Source organism: Panthera onca, chromosome E2, assembly GCF_046562875.1.
Source record: "Panthera onca isolate mPanOnc1 chromosome E2, mPanOnc1 haplotype 2, whole genome shotgun sequence".
In the NCBI taxonomy this organism is placed as follows: Eukaryota; Metazoa; Chordata; class Mammalia; order Carnivora; family Felidae; genus Panthera; species Panthera onca.
This window is the reverse complement of record NC_138353.1, coordinates 24,287,918-24,306,194: the sequence shown is the minus strand read 5'-3', so window position 1 is coordinate 24,306,194 and position 18,277 is coordinate 24,287,918. Positions and strand designations below refer to the sequence as shown.

At 38.4% G+C, this 18,277-nt stretch overlaps 1 long non-coding RNA gene across 2 annotated transcripts in view; it reads left to right on the top strand.

Moving 5' to 3' along the window:
* LOC132690430 (uncharacterized) overlaps positions 1 to 18,277 on the top strand; it is a 214,772-nt gene that overhangs the window by 45,954 nt on the left and 150,541 nt on the right. Inside the window, exon 2 of one of the 2 annotated variants that reach the window (XR_013552653.2) lies at positions 12,557 to 12,619. The exons of the other annotated variant lie outside the window; for it this stretch is intronic. This is a non-coding gene — a long non-coding RNA (uncharacterized LOC132690430). The remainder of the gene's footprint in view (positions 1 to 12,556; positions 12,620 to 18,277) is intronic. 2 annotated transcript variants of the gene reach the window in all.

Below are 18,277 nucleotides of genomic sequence, written 5' to 3'. Positions count from 1 at the left end.
GCTTTTGGAGCAAGGTTCCATTGAAAGCATTGTCAGGAGTGGAAAGCTTGTAGTCCAGGGATTAAAATGGTGGCTGCCAGCTGAATTTCATCTGCAGAAATGTGTTTTACAGTGCAAAGTAGAATTCAAGTGTAAATTCAGAATTTAGGTGGAATCACACTCTCCATTTAGCCAGCTATGAGGGTCAGTTTTGCCATTACCTCGCTTGCCTGGTCCTCAACATATTTAATTTCACAGACCTTTATGACTACCCTTTCCTTTACTTACAGATGAGGAAATGAAAGTCCAAAGAGCACCATGTAATATAGTCAGCTGGTGAGAGAACCAGGAAAGGAACCCAGGTCTTGGCTGAACCCAGGCTGAATCTCTTTCCTTTGTCTCCAAAATATAAGATTATGCTCACAACTTTTCCATTTTGCAACCCTGCTAATGATACCTATACCTCAGGAGGGAAGACATAGAGACACCAGACACAGAGGAAATGCAAGATGAGAATTTCAGGCATCATAGTTCAGAGAGAAGAAACCTTGGCTGGCACCAAGAAACTTAAATACCTCCCCATCAGCTGATTGCCCAAGGCTTGCTTGGCTGTAGCCATGGGCTCTGTCCTCACATTTTCCATGATTTAATCCAATGCTCTCTTGGCTTACATAATGCATTAGGGAGCTATGAATAATCTTTGTGTTAATGAAACATGGATTTTGTTCAACCTAGAGGGCTGTGGAGGAGGTGGGGGGATGGATGACTGACTTAGAAACCTGCAAGTCCCTGCAAAATCTTACCTCTACTCTTAGCTGTTCTCAGAAACCCAAGAGGGGAACTCTTGGCAGCTGCTTTATCTAGAATCAGTGCTGCCCTAGCCTGGGCTAATGCAGGTTGCAATGGAACAAGGATAGAGGATATGATGTCCTCAAATGCAGAAAGAAGTTTTAAGTTCTTTAGAAAAGCAGCTCAGGTAGTAAGAGGACCTGAGTAAAATTATCCTGTCCAGTCTCTTCCTGGACAGGAATAGGTATTCCCCCATTCTCCTGCCAGAAATGGGTAAAATAGCCCACTTCCATTTACTTATTCAGCTCTATTGGCATAATCTCTGCATTGATCTCAAAATCAGTTATACAAAGCCACTGCTTCATGGGGTTTCTTATTTACAACTGAGTCCTATGTGTCTATAAAACTGCCTGGCATTTAGTAGATGCTTATGTAATGCCTATGCTCCAAAGAATAAACATTTTCTCAAATATGTATTCTGAGTTTATGATTCACTCTCAAATATTTTTGCTGTGTGCATGCTTAATAAAGCACTTTCCTTCAAATGATTCTAAAGACTGTTACAAATGGTGAAGCTGCTGGAAGAAGCAATGCTGTCTTTGGAGACCACTGAGGCAGTGAGCTTGCTAGGACTTAAAGCAGGGTGACCAGAAGCTCTGTTTGGCAATGCCAAGTCAGGAGAGAGAGTTAATGGAGTTTGTCCCCCAAAGTCGAACAATGCTGACCTAGGGCAATGGAGGTGGTGCTTGTGTTCCAGGAGGTGGCTGCCCACTACAGGAAATGTCACTCAAAACACACAGAGTGAGCTACCACATGTCTCTTGGGCTGGTTCACTGCTGTTTTCATGATGAAATAGAGAAAGTGATCCATTTCAGTAAACTTTTGGGTATTTGAGAGCATGGAAAAAATATTTGACATATTTTCCCAATTACCTGTTCTTTATGATTCTTTGTTTCAGTTTCTATAACTTTTATCAGGCTCAAAGAGTAGTTGTTAAACGAATGAAATGTCTGAGGCTTTCCGGCCCTCTGAGTGTGATGCCTGCACTGGGCAAACAGCGTCCATTTCTAAGGACACCCACTATGTGCCAAGCATAGGGTCACAGGGGCAGGGAACACAGAGCTTGTTTTTTTGATTATTTTTTCTTCTTTGATTCTAATTTTAAGCCATTCTTTAAAAAAGTGGTTTTGCAAAAACAAAATTAGAATAACAACAGGAATATAAAGCAAACATTTCTCCCAGCTCCATTTTTAATTTTTTTTTAAATTTAAGTTTTTATTTTAATTCCAGTTAGTTAACATAGAGTATAATATTAGTTTCAAGTGTACAATACAGTGATTGAAAACTTTCATACATCACCCAGTGCTCATCATTACAAGTTCACTCCTTAATCCCCATCACCTATTTATTTTCCCATCACCTATTTAACCCATCCCCCTCCCCTTTCCTCTGGTAACCATCAGTATGTCCTCTAAAATTAAGAGTCTGTTTTGTACTTTGTCTCTTTCTTTTGTTTTTTCCCTTTGCTTGTTTGTTGTGTTTCTTAAACTCCACATATGAGTGAAATCATATGGTATTTGTCTTTCTCTGACTGACTTATTTCATTTACCATTATACTCTCTAGCTCCATCCACATTGCAAATGGCAAGATTTCTTTCTTTTTCTTGGCTGGATAGTATTTCATTATAATATACACACCACATCTTCTTTATCCATTCATCAATTGGACACTTGGGCTGCTTCCATAATTTGTCTTATAAATAATGCTGCTATAATCATCAGGTGTTCTTGTATTCTTTGTGCAATTGTTGGATTGTAAGGTAGCTGTATTTGTAACTATACTGTTTTCTACAGTGGCTGCACCAGTTTGCATTCCCAGCAACAGTGCAAGAGGTTTCCCTTTTCTCCACACCTTCACCAACATCTGTTGTTTCTTGTGTTGTTTCTTTTAGCCATTCTGATATGTGTGAGGTGATATCTCATTATAGTTGTGATTTGCATTTCTCTGATGATGAGTGATGATGGCGTCTTTTCATGTCTATTAGCCATCTGGATGTCTTCTTCTTTGCAAAAATGTCTGTTCATGTCTTCTGTCCATTTTTAAATTGGATTATTTGGTTTTTGGTGTTGAGTTTTATAACTTTTTTATGTATTTTGGATACTAGCCCTTTATCAGATTTGTCATTTACAAATATCTTCTCCCATTCAATAGGTTGCTTTTTAGTTTTGTTGATTGTTTTCTTCCTAAAAAGCAGAAGCCTTTTATTTTGAGGTAGCCCCAATAGTTTATTTTTGCTTTTGTTTCCCTTGCCTCAGGAGATGTAGATTGAAAGAAGTTCCTATGCCTGATGTCAAAGAAGTTACTGCATGTATTCTCTTCTAGAATTTTGATGGTTTCAGCTCTCACATTTAGGCCTTTCATCCATTTTGAGTTTAGTTATGTGTATGGTGTAAAAAAGTGGTGAAGTTTCATTCTTCTGCATGTTGCTGTCCAGTTTTCCCAACACAATTTTTTGAAAAGACTGTCTTTTTCCCATTGGATATTCCTTTCTGCATTGTCAAAGATTAATTGAACATATAATGGGGGTTTATTTTCTATTCAGTTCCATTGATCTATGTATCTATTTTTGTGCCAATATCATACTGTTTTGATTACCACAGCTTTGAAATGTAACTTTCAGTCCAGAATTGTGATGCCCCCAGCTTTGCTTTTCTTTTTCAAGATTGCTTTGGCTATTGGGAGTCTTTTATGGCTCCATACAAATTTTAGTATTGCTTGTTCTAGTTCTGTGAAAAATGCTGTTAATATTTTGATAAGGATTTCATTAAATAAATGCACTTCTTTGGGTAGTATAGACATTTTAACAATATTTGTTCTTCCAATCCATGAGAATGGAATGTCTTTCCATTTCTTTATGTCATCTTCAATTTCCTCCATCAGTGTTTTATACCTTTCAAAGTACAGGTCTTTCACCTCTTTGGTTAGGTGTATTCCTAGGTATCTTATTATTTTGGGTGCAATTGTAAATGGGCTTATTTTATTAATTTCTCTTTCTGTTGCTTCATTATTGGTGTATAGATATGCAACATATTTCTGTACATTGATTTTTTTATCCTTTGGCTTTACTGAATTTATTTATCAGTTCTACCTTTTTTTTTTTTTTTTTTTTGTGGAGCCTTGGGTTTTCTATATAGAATATCATGTCATCTGGAAATAGGGAAAGTTTTACTTCTTTATCGACTTGGATGCCTTTTATTTCTTTTTGTTTTCTGATTGCTGCAGATAGGATTTCCAGTACTATGTTGAATAAAAATGATGAGAGTGGACATCCTTGTCTTGTTCCTGACATTAGGGGAACAGCTCTCCAATTCCCCCCCATTAAGAATGATGTTAACTGTGGGTTTTATATATATGGCCTTTATTATGTTGAGATATATTCCCTCTAAATCTATTTTGTTGAGGGTTTTTATCATGAATGGATGTTGTACTTTGTCAAATGCTTTTTCCATATCTACTGAAATGATCATATGGTCATTCTCCTATTGATGTGATGTATCACATTGCTTGATTTATGAATATTTAGCCACCCTGGCAACCCAGGAATAAATCCCACTTGATCACAGTGAATGATTTTTTCAATATATGTTGAAGTCAGCTTGCAAGTATTTTATGGAGAATTTTTGCATCTGTGCTCTTTGGATATATTGGCCTGTAGTTCTCTTTTATAGCGGTGTCTTTATCTGCTTTTGACATCAGGGTAATACTGGCTCCATGGAATGAATTTGGAAGTTTTCCTTCCTTTTCTATTCTTTTTTTCTGGAAAATTTTGAAAATAAGTATTTCAACTCTTCTTTAAATGTTTGGGAAGCCATCTGCTGCTTGACTTCTGTGTTTTGGAAAGACTTAATTTAATTTGCTAGTTATTGGTCTGTTCAAGTTTTCTCTTTCTTCCTGTATCAGTTTTGGTAGTTTGTGTTTCCAGGACTTTATCCATTTCTTCCAGGTTGCCCAATTTGTTGGCATATATTTTTTATAATATTCTTTTAGGTTTGTATTTCTGTGATGCTGGTTGTTATTTCTCTTCTCTTCTCTAATTTGTGATTTTATTTATTTCAGTCCTTTCTCTTTTCTTTTCGATAAGTCTGACTCGAGATTTTTAAATTTTATTTATTTTTTTCAAAGAACTAGTCCTGGTTTCATTGATCTGTTCTACTGTTTCTGTGTGTGTGTGTGTGTGTGTGTGTGTGTGTGTGTGTGTGTGTGTATCCTTTATTTTTTTTTCTCATCTTTATTATTTCCTTCCTTCTGCTGACCTTAGACTTTGCTTGTTGCTCTCTTTCTAGCTCCTTTAGGTGTAAGGTCAGGTTGTTTATTTGAGATTTCTCTTGCTTCTTGAGGTAGACCTGTATTGCTATAGTCTTACCTCTAATGGCTGCTTTTGCTGCATCCCCGGGTTTTAGATGGTTTTGTTTTCATTTTCATTTGTTTCTATTTACTTTTTAATTTCTTTTCTAATTTCCTGGTTGATGAATTCATTGTTTATTAGCATGTTATTTAGCCTTTATGTATTTTTAATCTTTCCAGGTTTTTTCTTATGGTTGACTTCTAGTTTTATAGAACTGTGGTCAGAAAATATGCACTGTATGATTTCAATCTTCTTCAGTTTCTTAAGGTTTGTTTTGTTGCCTAAGATGTGATATTCTGGCTAATGTTCTTTGTGCACTTGGAAACGGCACTTTATGTATTCTGTTGTTTTAGGGTGGAATATTCTGAGTATATAAGCTAAATCCATCTGTTCCAGTGTGTCATTCAAAGCCATTGTTTCTTTATTGGTTTTCTGTTTAGATAATCTTTTGATTAGTGTAAGTGGGTTATTAAGGCCCCGTATTATTGTATTATTATCAATTAGTTTCTTTATTAACTGTTTAATGTATTTGGGTGCTTTTATGTGGGGTGCATATATATTTATAATTGTTATATCTTCTTGTTGGATTGTCCCTTTTATTATTATATAGTGCCCTTTGTCTCTTGTTACAGTCTTTGTTTTAAAGCCTATTTTGTCAGATATAAGTATTGCTACTCTGGCTTTCTTTTGACATCCATTTGCATGATAGATATTTCTCCATTCCCCCATTTTCAAAATGCCAGTGTCTTTAATGAGGTCTGAAATGAGTCTCTGTAGGCAGCATATAGATGGGTCTTGTTTTTCTCAAATCCATTTGTCACTCTGTCTTTGGAACATTTAGTCTGTTTACATTCAAAGTAATTATTGATAGATACTTATATATCGCCATTTTATTGCTTGGTTTGTGTTTGTTTCTGAAGAATTTATCTGGTCCTTTCTTGTCTTTCTCTTTTTCATGTTTTGATTCTTTTCTTTAGTGATATATTTTTATTTGTTTCTCTTTATTTTTTTTTGCATATTTATTGGTATTTTTGATATATGGCTACCATTACGTTTATATATAACCTCTTTTTCATATAGTGGTCTATATTAATTTGAGGTTGTTTAAGTTTGAATACATTCTTTTCTCCTCTCCACAAATATTAGATATATGTTATTATGTTTTATATACTTTTTTGTGAGTTCCTCAACTGTTTTTTTTTTTTACAGAAAATTTCATTCTTTCCACTCAAAGTGTCTGTTTTAATATTTCTTTCAGGACTGGTTTAATGGTCATGAACTCGTTTAACTTTGGTTTTCTGGGAAACTTTTCATCTTTCCTCCTATTTGAAATGACAGGCTTGCTGGATAGAGTTTTGTTGGCTGCATATTTTTTCCATTTCAGCACTTTGAGTATATACTTACCAAGTTTCTATTGAAAAATGTCCTGATCATCTTATGGGTTTTCCCTTGTAAATTAATAACTTCATTTGTCTTGCTGCTTTAAATTTTTTTCTTTATCACTATATTTTGCAAATTTAATTATAATGTCTTGGTGTCAGTCTGCTGTTTTTGATTCTGGTGGAGGTTCTCTGTGCCTTTTTCATCTGCATATCTGTTTCCTTCCCAAGATTAGGGAAGTTTTCAGCTATCATTTCTTCAAATAAATTTTATTCCCCCCTTTCTCTCTCTTCTGGGACTCCTATACTATATACGTTATTACATTTGGTGGAATCACTGAGTTCCCTAAGTCTATTCTTGTTTTGTATAATTCTTTTCTCTCTTTTGTTCAGCTTGATTACTTTCCATTACTCTGTCTTCAAGGTCACTGGTTCATTCACCTGCTTCTTCCATCCTACTTTTCATTCCATCAAGCATGTTTCTCATTTCACTTATTGTGCCTTTTATCTCTGCTATGTTATTTCCTATCTCTGTGTTAAAGGTCTCACTCATGTTTCCACTCTTTTCTCACATCCAAGGAGTATCTTTATGATCATTGCTTTGAATTTTATACCTGTCATATTACTTATATTTGCTTTGCTTAAATCACTGGCTGTTGCCTTGTCCTGTTCTTTCATTTGGGATAAATTTCTCTATCTCTTCATTTTGTCTACCTTTTGGTGTCTGTTTCTCTGTGTTAAGAAAGTTAGCTGTGGTGTTGGTGAGAATGTGGAGAAAGAAGGTCCCTCTTGTACTGTTGGTGAGAATGAAAACTGGTGCAGCTACTTTGAAAAAAAATATGGACATTCCTCAGAAAGTTAGAAATATAACTACCCTAGGATCCAGCAATTGCACTACTAGGTATTTACCCAAAGATACAAAAATACTAAATCCAAGGGATACATGCATCCTGATGTTTATAGCAGCGTTATCTACAATAGCCAAATTATGGAAACAGTCCAGGTGTCCATCGACTGATGAATGGACAAAGAAGTGGTATATATAAAAAATGGAATACTACTCAGTTATAAAAAGAATGAAATATTGCCATTGGCAATGAGGCAGATGGAGCTAGAGGGTATTAGGCAAAGCAAAATATGTTAGAGAAAGACTAATACCATATGATTTTATTCATATGTGGAATTTAAGAAACAAATGATCTTAAGGAAACAAAAGAGAGAAAGAGGCAAACCAAGAAAGAGACTCTTAACTATAGAGAACAAACTGATGGTTACCAGAGGAGAGCAGCGTGGAGGGATGGGTTAAATAGATGATGGTGATTAAGGTACACACTTTTTACAATGACCACCGGGTATTGTATGTAAGTGTTGAATGACTAAATTGCACACCTGAAACTTACATTACACTGTAAGTTAAGTAACTGGAATTTAAATAAAAACTTTAAAAAAATCAGCTGTGTCTTCTGCTCTTGAAAGTAGTGACTTTATGAAGAAGAGGTCCTGGAGTGCCCTGCAGTGCAGTGTGTCCTTTTACCAGGATCTGGCCCTTCAGGAGAGTGTTCAGTGTATGTAGCCTACATCTTGCTGTCTTATCTGAGTCAATTTCCTTTCAGTTAAGTCATCTTCACTGACTCTCTGCTTTTTGTGGACTGTGCTTGCTCTCTGTGGTGTTAGTGAGACCAACCAGGCCAGGTCTAGCAGGAGATGGAGAACTTGAGAGCAGGGTGGCTGTGTTAGCAAAATTTGTGCTAGGCCACTAGTCATCTGCTGGATTCCTGAAGTGCTGTGGCAGCTGGGGGCTGCACACCTAGGTGGCTAGGGGCATAAGGGTGAGTATAGTGCATGATGGTGGCTGATGGTGGGTGTCAGGGTGTGGAGTAGCAGTTGGTCCCTGTGTGAGTATTGGGCATGGCAAGCTACAGCATCTGTGTATCTGGTGGTGGGCACAGAATGCAACACAGCTGGGGGCTCCCAGCTGAGCCCTGTGCAGTGGATGTGTGCAGGGTGGGTTGGCAGCTGTGCACCAGGTGCTTGGGCGAGATGCCTACAGGAGTTTAACAAAATTTGACCTGAGCCCAGAGCCAAGGCCAGCAGACTTGGGGATGTGTGAATCCTCAGGAGAACTTGGGAGCATGGTGCATTGTTAGCGTGTTAGGTAGCAAGTATCTGTAAAGCCCTACCTCTCATAGGTGTCTTTGTGTTTATGCTGGGAGTGGGGAAAGGAAAATGGCACCTGCCAACTCCCTTGTTTTCAGAGAAGTCCCCCAGTATGCTCAGAAATAAGCAGAAACAGGTCTATCTCCTGTTTGTCCCCAGCACTGTGTAAGCTGCAGTTTTTATGTTGCCTTTTCATGCAGGCTGCTGTCTCTTTAACAGCAGCAACCCAGCTCTCACTCTCCTTCCCTGTTCACCCAGTGCTGAGTCAGCTGACTTTTAAAGCTTCAGGTTCCAAGTCCCACTTATACAAACTCACAGAATTCAGCCCCTGTGTTTTTTAAACCCAAATGTTACAGGAATTAGTCTTCCTTCTGTGAGCTCCCCGGTGTGAGGGCCCATTTCTCTGCCCTCTCTGTTCATGCCAATACCCTTCTCCCACGGGCGGCATCCCCCTGCCTTTCTGACCTTCCTAGCCTTTCAGATATGGCTCCTTCTCTATGTATAGTTGTGGAGTTTATTCTTCCAGTTTGTGTATATCTCTCCAGTTTATTGACTTGGATGTGGATGATATCTAGTTGAAAACATGGAACAGGGTGAGCTCAGGTTCCTCCTACTCCACCATCTTCCTAAGCTCTTCTCCTCTATTTTCATTAATTAATCAAATAAATGTTGTCCTTTGTCCCTGTGACCCTCTGGTCTTTATATGTCTATGCAATCATACTGGTTATTCTTGCTGTCTAGCCAGTCTCTGAGCTCCCTTCCACTGTCTGGGCTGTCTCCCACCTTATGAAACAGGCCTTACATGCCACCATGGAAACTGAACACATCAGCATCTGCCTTTCCCACATCCCTTGCAGCTAGGGCACAGCCATGTGTCTTGGGTTCTGCCAGTCAGAAGCTCCTACACATACACACAAGGTGGATCTGGGGGCACACTCTCTGTGGAGGCTTTGTCAGTTTTAAGAGGAAGGGTTCCCAGGGGGCAGCAACAGTGGTGGTGATGGTGATAATGTCCAGTGTCTGGTGTCCAGGGTAATTGGTCAGGGCAAACCATTCTTTGGTATGATTTGAGCAATGTTTAATTTGCTTCCAGTCTTAGTTCTCCAAGCCCCTGAATATTTCAGTGAATTCCCCAATATTCTCTTATTTAATTGTTTTTCTGTTTAAATTAACCTGATTGCTTTCTGCTGCTTGCAACAATAGCATAGCTAGAAATGTAAGGCTGATACACCTATTCATAATTTTTACTCTTTCATGGTATTAGAATTAATGTAATTTTATATCATGCACTTTTATTTAACATTATACCATGTGTATTTTTCAGTTTGACATAATCTTTCAGCTTTCTATGATGATAACATTAGTATATAAAATATTATAATGCATATTAATTATGTATAATAATAATATTATATATAATTGTGTATAATAATAATATTGACTTTAATTCTCCTACTACCCTTTGGTAACCAATGTTAACAGACTGGCGGGGTGCTGATGTTTCACCTCATATTGTCCATTTGTGGAGGATAGGGCTTTCCTGTAGTACAGGTGGCTGAGTATAGGGGACATAGACAGGGCCATATTAGAGCTTAAAGAGCTTTAGAGAAAATCTAGTCAGAGCTCTTCATTGTTGGCTGAGGAATTTGAGGCCAGGAGAGGTGAATTAACTCAAGCAGGTAACTCATTCAGACAGCCAGTGTTGGATGCAGGACCAAACCCAAGCCTGGCAGCTCTATGCCAAAGCAGAGCTTTTTTCATTATGGCTGTATGCCTGCTACAGAACAATGTTAAACTTAGTGTTTTATTAAAAGTAGTCAGGATAATGGGGCCCAGATTGGATGGTATGAGGTATGCAATATCGGTGCTCAGATTATTGTCCAAAACTCCAAGTCTGTGCTGTCAGTGCAGAGCCTGCTTGAGATTCTCCCTCTCCCTCTCTCTCTGCCCCTCCCTGCTTTCACTGTGTCTCTCTAAAAATAAATAAACTTTTTAAAAAGAAGAAAGATGTCTCTGAAATTCAAACCAGAATAAATGAAAGTTTTTGATCACTTTAACTGTGCAATTGAGAAATCATCTTAAGGATGTTTTGCATGCAGCAAACACTCAATACATATTATTGATTACTATAATAAACACTTTCATATCCATTATCTCATGGGCTTGTCACAATGCTATAGGCCCACGAATAGATTTGGTGAGTATTGTTATTCTCATTGTGCAACTGAAGATTCATCTGAGACTCAAGTGGTTAAGTGAAATGGATCATTTCACCAGTCAAAGACACATCTGAAATTGAAACCTAATTTTCCTTACTGCTACCCCAGTGTCCATTTCTCCAAAGCTGCTTTGGAATGGAGTATACAGTGGCTGGGTTCTATACATCATCCTCATGAGCGTGTAAATTGCTTGGGGGAGTCTCTCCCCACCATTCTGTTAAAGCCATCAAGCCCTTGTGCTGAGCTCTGGGGTGCTTCATGTGCACCATGTTAAATTCAAGGACGGTGTGGGCCATTTGGGAAGCATATGGAATTGGGCACAATATGCTTCTTCCTTTCCCCTTCTGGCTCTGTCATTTCTTTTTTTTAAAAAAAATTTTTTTTAAACATTTATTTATTTTTGAGACAGAGAGAGACAGAGCATGAACGGGGGAGGGGCAGAGAGAGAGGGAGACATAGAATCGGAAGCAGGCTCCAGGCTCTGAGCCATCGGCCCAGAGCCCGACATGGGGCTCGAACTCACGGACCGTGAGATTGTGACCTGAGCTGAAGTCAGACGCTTAACCGACTGAGCCACCCAGGCACCCCTGGCTCTGTCATTTCTTAAAGATTCTCATAAAACTAATGACAGGATAAGGTAAGAAATCACATTACACTTTATAATGCGCTAATTAGGTAAATATGTTAAAAAGTGTTCCCCATAGTGCCATTTCATGGTTGCACTGTTGGTAATCAGCACTTGTCTTCGAAGTGTCAGAATTCAAAAGCAAAGCTGCTCACTTTGCTGTGTTATATCACACTAATGAAATGAGTTAAGTGGAGTACTGGGAATTCTCTGCCTCTCTGATTGCTCAAGTCGTTGAAGGAATACTTTGAGGCTAGTGCTTTGGTCCTGGCTGATCCTTTGAGCATTAAGAGCTCTCTCCAGGCCCAGATATAAAGGTTCTATGCCTAGATAAGATGTTTATGTGCCAGTGTTAAGATGGGTTCCTCTGGCTCTGGATCATGTATGTACCAGGATGTACCAGGTACATCCATTCATGTACACCAGGATCCTAGACAGACAATGGGCATACTAAGATTAGAAATTGACAGCCCTATTTCACAGCAAGGGAGCAAAATCTGTGGTACTTTTTGTCTTCAATATGCTTTAGGTTGCAAACATAAATAGCCATAATATTAGTTTCTGGGTGACTGGACCATACCAAGGGAAGAATGGCAACGAGGGAGCACTTGGAACACATTCTGGGGTCAGAATACATAGGAAGCACTCTCAGACCCATTGTTAGCTCATCCTAATGGCCTGCTAGAATTTCTAGTTTGCAAACAACAGTGTGTCACTAATTTGTGAAGAAAGGAACTTATGAGAAGTATGCTGGATGTTGAAAACCAGGTTTGGGAATAAGCAGGACTGGGGGAGTTAGAGATGAATATGGGTTAGAGATGAAAAGGGTGAATATGGTAGTCCTTGCCATGTGGCTAGCAACATCTGATCCACTTCTACCACTGCAATGGACAGATTGAGTCATTTTGGAGTCTAATATTCCAGATACTTAGAGGAGCCATCTGATTAGGAGGGCTTGGACCACATGCCCATTCTCTAGTTGTACCTTTTTATTCATTCTAGCAGGAGACAAGATCCTGGGTTTACTGTCTCATGGATACCGTCTGAAACAGTAGGTAACCAAAGGTAATTGGTATGCTTTTAAGAGGGAAATGGATCCTGTGGAGCCAAAAAGTGACAAATGACAAGTATGCTTAGTAAGGGACAGAATTTTGGACCTCAGGGGCCTTGGCCCTGAGTGGGAGCCATGCTATGATTTATTACTGAAATTTAGCCAGCTGTCTACTCAGCCTAACTATTTCTGTGCTATACAAATACACAAGTCACAAGCAACATGTGACTCTTTAAATTTAAATTAATTAAAAGTGAGTAAAATTGGGGCACCTGAGTTGCTCAGTCTGTTAAGTGTCTGACTCTTGATTTTGGCTCAGGTCATAATCTCCTAGTTGTGAGATGAAGCCCTGCATCAGGCTCTGTGCTTCACATGGAGCCTGCTTAAAATTTCTTTTCTCTCTCTCACCTTCCATCTTTCTCTCTCTCTCTCAAAAAAAAAAAAAAGTGAATGAAATCAAACATTTAGTTTCCTGTTTACATTAAACACTTTTCAAATACTCTAGAGTCACATATGGCTAGTGGTCACCAAACTGGTCAGTACAGATATAGAACATTTCTGTAATTTCAGAATGTGCTAATAGACTACATTAGAGTTTTGATGGGTCATTCAGGCCTTTCTCTGTATCTTCATTTTATATGACATCGACTCCAAGGCCATTTATTCTCTGCCAATGAAAGGGGTTGGGCATAAGGTGCGAAAAAGGAGAAATGACTGGTTGCATATTTTGTCTTTCCTTTGTTTTTGGTAGTGCATGATGTAACAGTATGGATAAATGTAGAAGTCACAGTATAATAAGACAGATTAGCTTATGAACAAGGAACAAAGTTGAATACACACACACACACACACACACACAGAAAATAATATATTGGGTTGGTGGGCACACACAGAAAAGAATGTATTGGGTTGGTGGGGGACTATGGAGGTTTTCTTTTCATTTGAGTTTCAGTATTACTATTAAAATGATTGGGTCTTAAATAAACTTTTTCATAAAGAAAAATTTATTATTTTGGTATAAATGAGGTATTGAGGAACATTTATAGATGACAAAGATCCATAATCACATTTTTTTTGTAAGATCATGTTTAAAAGATTTACATGAGCTCTTTTGTCCCTCAAACACTCTTACATGATTCATGGCAGGGCAGAGATTTAAATCCTTAAGCCTGTTCTGGAACTCAGAATACATTTCAAAATTTTTTTCAATTTAAATGCAACTGAGTCTCAGATGTTTGGATAGCCTACCTTCTAAAGTCACACAAGTAGTGCAGAGTAAGGCTGGAGTTTGAACCCCAGGTTTCTGGCTTCTCTTTCAGTGCTGAATCTTAAAATCCTCTTACTCACTATAGGCAGAATTCTCATGTAGTTAGGCTCTCTTTGCCCCCATCCTCATGGTGTTGGGATGCTAAATATCACACTACAAACCTGAGAGAGAGTAAAAATAGGGTTAAGCCCAGGAACAATAGGTCAGGGATCAGTTGCTTGGTTTAGGAGGTAGGGGCGCTCAGGGTGGGAGTCAGGGCCTAATGGGTAGAGTCTCTCTTGATCTCAGCCTGTTAAATGGGCCTGATAACTCCTACTCTAAACTCTTACAAGGTGGTTGTTATAAAGTTAAAAGTAGATAATGGTATGCAAACCCTTTACCAAAGCTGAAAGTACAAAGTACAAACGTAAAACATGATTATTACAAGGGGCACTGGGTAGGAAGAAAAGTACTCCCTGAAAATATATTTCTCATTCCTAGAAATATAATGTAAAATACTATTTTAGAGATGGTGTCTGAGAAAGGACATTGTGTGGACAATATCTCAATTTAACAATTTGTTCAACATGTAGCTGGCAACCATGGCCCATGTCTTGAACATATGTTTCTAGAAGGCAGAGGCTCTGGTGCATCCAGGGCTGCATGTAGAAAGGTGCCTGGACATGTACACTCACCCAGCAGGTTCATGTTGTCAGGCTAAGGCACTGGAAAAAAATCCTAAAGGGAATTCATTTAAAGTGGGACCAATATTCCAAACTAAATACAACCAAAATATTTGATTGAAACTTTATCTTGTGAAATAAAAAAATGAAAACAAGCTTATATTTATACAATAATTGTTTTAGTTACAATCATATACAAAAGGAAAAAATTGTTCTGAAAATCTAATTAACAGATAAACTAACTATAGTAAACATCCTAAGATCAAGCTCTGCCAAAAAGTTTGAAGTGTTTTTGATGTTCCTGAGAGCTTCTGAAGACATTTTTCTCTTCTGAAGCTTTTATCTGATCAAATCATCACTTTGCGGTCTTTTCTCTGCATTATCTGCCCTAACTCTGCCTTATCCTTATTTGTCAATGATTTAAGTGGGGTTCAAAGCAGTCTCCCTTGTCACTTAAATTAACTTTGCAAATCTTGCAGAAGATGCATGATTTCTCAGTTTCATTTGGCAATTGATTTGCATTGTATTTGCATCATATTGACAGGCACCTGGCACATCTAATAATCTGGAAGCTTCTGCAAGAAGTCTCTGATCAATGTGGCTCCTCCGGGGTATGAGCTTCTAAGAGGGTCAAGAGGTTCTTGTCAGACCAGTTTAAAAGTGGTCAGGTTATTAAAGAATATCTATTCTTTAATTTGTTTCCATTTGGAATCTTGTAACTGCATGGATTCAGACAACAAACACTCAGGAGCATAGGCCTTCTGTACTCCATCTGGTGCAACTCAGAGGGGAGGGTGGTGCCAGGCATGTCATCCCTGAGTGCTAATTAAAATAATCTATTTTCTTCTGTGACCTGGGGCAAGCTTTTTCCTCTGTGGCTTCATGTGTAATATATTCTAATTTCAGTCCTGCTCTCCACCGTCTCTGTAATATAACACCAGTTCTCAGCTCTTCAGCCACTTCTTCAGTTCTGGCTCAGGCCACAGTACCACCATAGTAGACATGACTCATGAGACTGTAATATTTGATGCAGCAGGAGACATGGTAGAAAACATGGGGAGCTCTAGAGTGAGCATCTTGGATATTTGCCTCAGCAAAGGGCCAAGGGGATCTTCAAACTTACTTTGGTGTAATCTGAATGGACTATTATCAATTTAAAAAACTAGCTTGAGAGGATAAAGAGGATTCCACTGCATTGACTTCGGGCCTTTTAAAATTTGTGGTAAAAATTGATAACATAAAATTTACCATTTTAAATTATTTTTTCCACTTTTAAATGGCAGTTCTGTGTCATTAAGTACACTCACATTGTTGTATAACCATCACCACCACCAATCTCTAGAACTTTCTCAGCATCCCAACTGAAACTCTGTACCCTTTAAACAGCAACTCCTCGTTTCCTCTCCCCCAGTTCCTGGTAACCACTATTCTACGTTCTGCCTCTATGAATTTGATTACTCTAGGTACCTCATATATGTGAAATCATATAGTATCTGTTCTTCAGTGTGACAATATTTCACTTAGCATAATGTCTTCAAGGGTCATCCATGTTGTGACATGTCAAAACTTCATCCCATTTTATGCCTGAATAGTATTCCATTATATGTATATACCACATTTTGTTTATCCATTCATCCAATGGATATTTGGTTTGTTTCTATATTTTTGCTACTGTGAATAATGCTGCTATGAACATGGGTGTGCAAATATGTATTTGAATCTCTTCTTCCAGTTCTTTTGAGTTGAGTTTGGTTTATCAAGCTTAATTCCTAAAATATGTCTGTTTTCTCTCATTTGAAAACACCTTTAAAAAATTAGGGGTAGAGTGATATTAATCTGCTTATTGAAAAAAAATCTTCCTTTAGAGTTATAGCTATTGAAAGAAAAGACCTAAGGAGTGCCTGCGTGGCTCGGTTGGTTAAGCATCCAACTCTTGATTTTGGCTCAGGTCATAATCTCACAGTTCATGAGTTCAAGCTCCACATCAGACTCAACGCTGACAGGGCGGAGCCTGCTTGGAATTCTCTCTCTCCCTCCTTTGCTCTCTGCCACTTTTGCCCCTCTCTTTATCAAAATAAATAAATAAACTTTAAAAAAAAGAAATAAAAGATTTGAGAGTTTATACCTCCATATATCTTGAGGAAGAAGAAATAAACTTAGTAGTATTCCTGAAGCTTCAGAAGGAAGGATAACTAGAGTTTTGGAGGAGACAGTTTTCAGCTTAATATATGAAGAAGTTTTCTAGGTCTGGGTATTACCCAACAAGGGCCTGAACAGGTGGGTCATGAGCAAACTGTCACAACCTGCATGGGGTAAGAAGAATCTCCAAGCTGCATCCATGACTAGGTGTCTCCAGACATTATCATCCTGCTCTTCCTTCCTCTTTCCTTTTTTTGAAATATTTCCTACTCATGATAGTTCATTTTGCACTTGATTACATATTCTGTTGTACAGTGACCTAATTACTTAATGTGTGTAAATCTTTGACTACCAGCATTTAGCAGGGCTTACATACATACTTTTCTTCAAACTCTGTGAGCCCAGTAAATTTATTGAAATGTCATATTGATGAGAAATTGGAAATGCTATATGAGTTCTCTCTCTCTCTTCCTCTCTCTCTCTCTCTCCCTCTCTGAAAGAGAGATTCTAATCTAATGCTGTTTGAATGGAATGAGGAGAGTCTTGTTTCTTTTCTTTCTTCTTCCAGGTACTTCTGTTCCTTCACCATCTTCTTCTATTCTTCTTTCTTCAGAAAAGAAGAACAGGTAATTATTCACCTGTGATATCAGGGAATCATTATTAGTCCAAGAAGTTGCTCTTCAATCCTTTAGGGAGTGCTTGTGCTATGGGAGATAATGCATATAAAGCTCTCTAAATGATGTGGCTAGAACTCCCCCATGTACCCTGTGAGCAAGGAGAGGGCTTGTTTTTAGAGAGCTGCCAGTGAAGCATTTCAAATGTAATTGGCAAATGATGTCTTAGAGACAATGCAAAAAATTCATTGAATTTTCCTAGCCTGAGATTGGAAGCCATCCCTTCTCTGCAGGGCAACCCAATGACTTATAATAACAACCTGTGGAAAATTATATTTTCAAGCCCCAATTTATTTCCTACCCACTGGAGATTATGAAAGGACTGTCACCCAGGAAACAAAAATAGCTTAGTGGAGTGTTTTTTTTTTTTTTTCAGGGCAACGGAAAAATTATGTTTCTTTTGCTGTTTTTAAAACAAAACAAATGCCTGGATGTGGGCCCAGGGTTACAGGCAAGACTGGAGCAGTGACAATAATAAGGAAGGAGTAGGCTGCTCGTTTATACATTTGATCTATCACCTGATCTGGAGCCTAATTAAAAGGCTCCATTCAGGTTGTCTGTTGGAACATTGCTGAGGCAGGAGATGGATGGCTGTGGTTAGTGGCTGTCAAGATGGTGATCTGCCTCAGGGCTAAGTCTGAGGGGTGGGCATTTCTTGGAGGCAGGTGTTGGGTTCCAGTCTCTATTCTCTAGCCTTTGTCATGAGTTTTACCTGGTTTCTCTAAATGTACAGTCCTTAAGACCCCCTAATATTCTCTGTCCTAGTTTGAGCTCCCTCAAAGGCAGACCCTGAGACAATGACTTGGGTGCAGGTAGTTTTGAAGGAAGTACAATGAGGGAATGAGAGAGCAAGACAAGCGAGAAAAGAAAGACAAAAATGTGTGCCGTGATCTGGTTGCCACTGAGGGCAACTGGGGCTCATCCCACTGG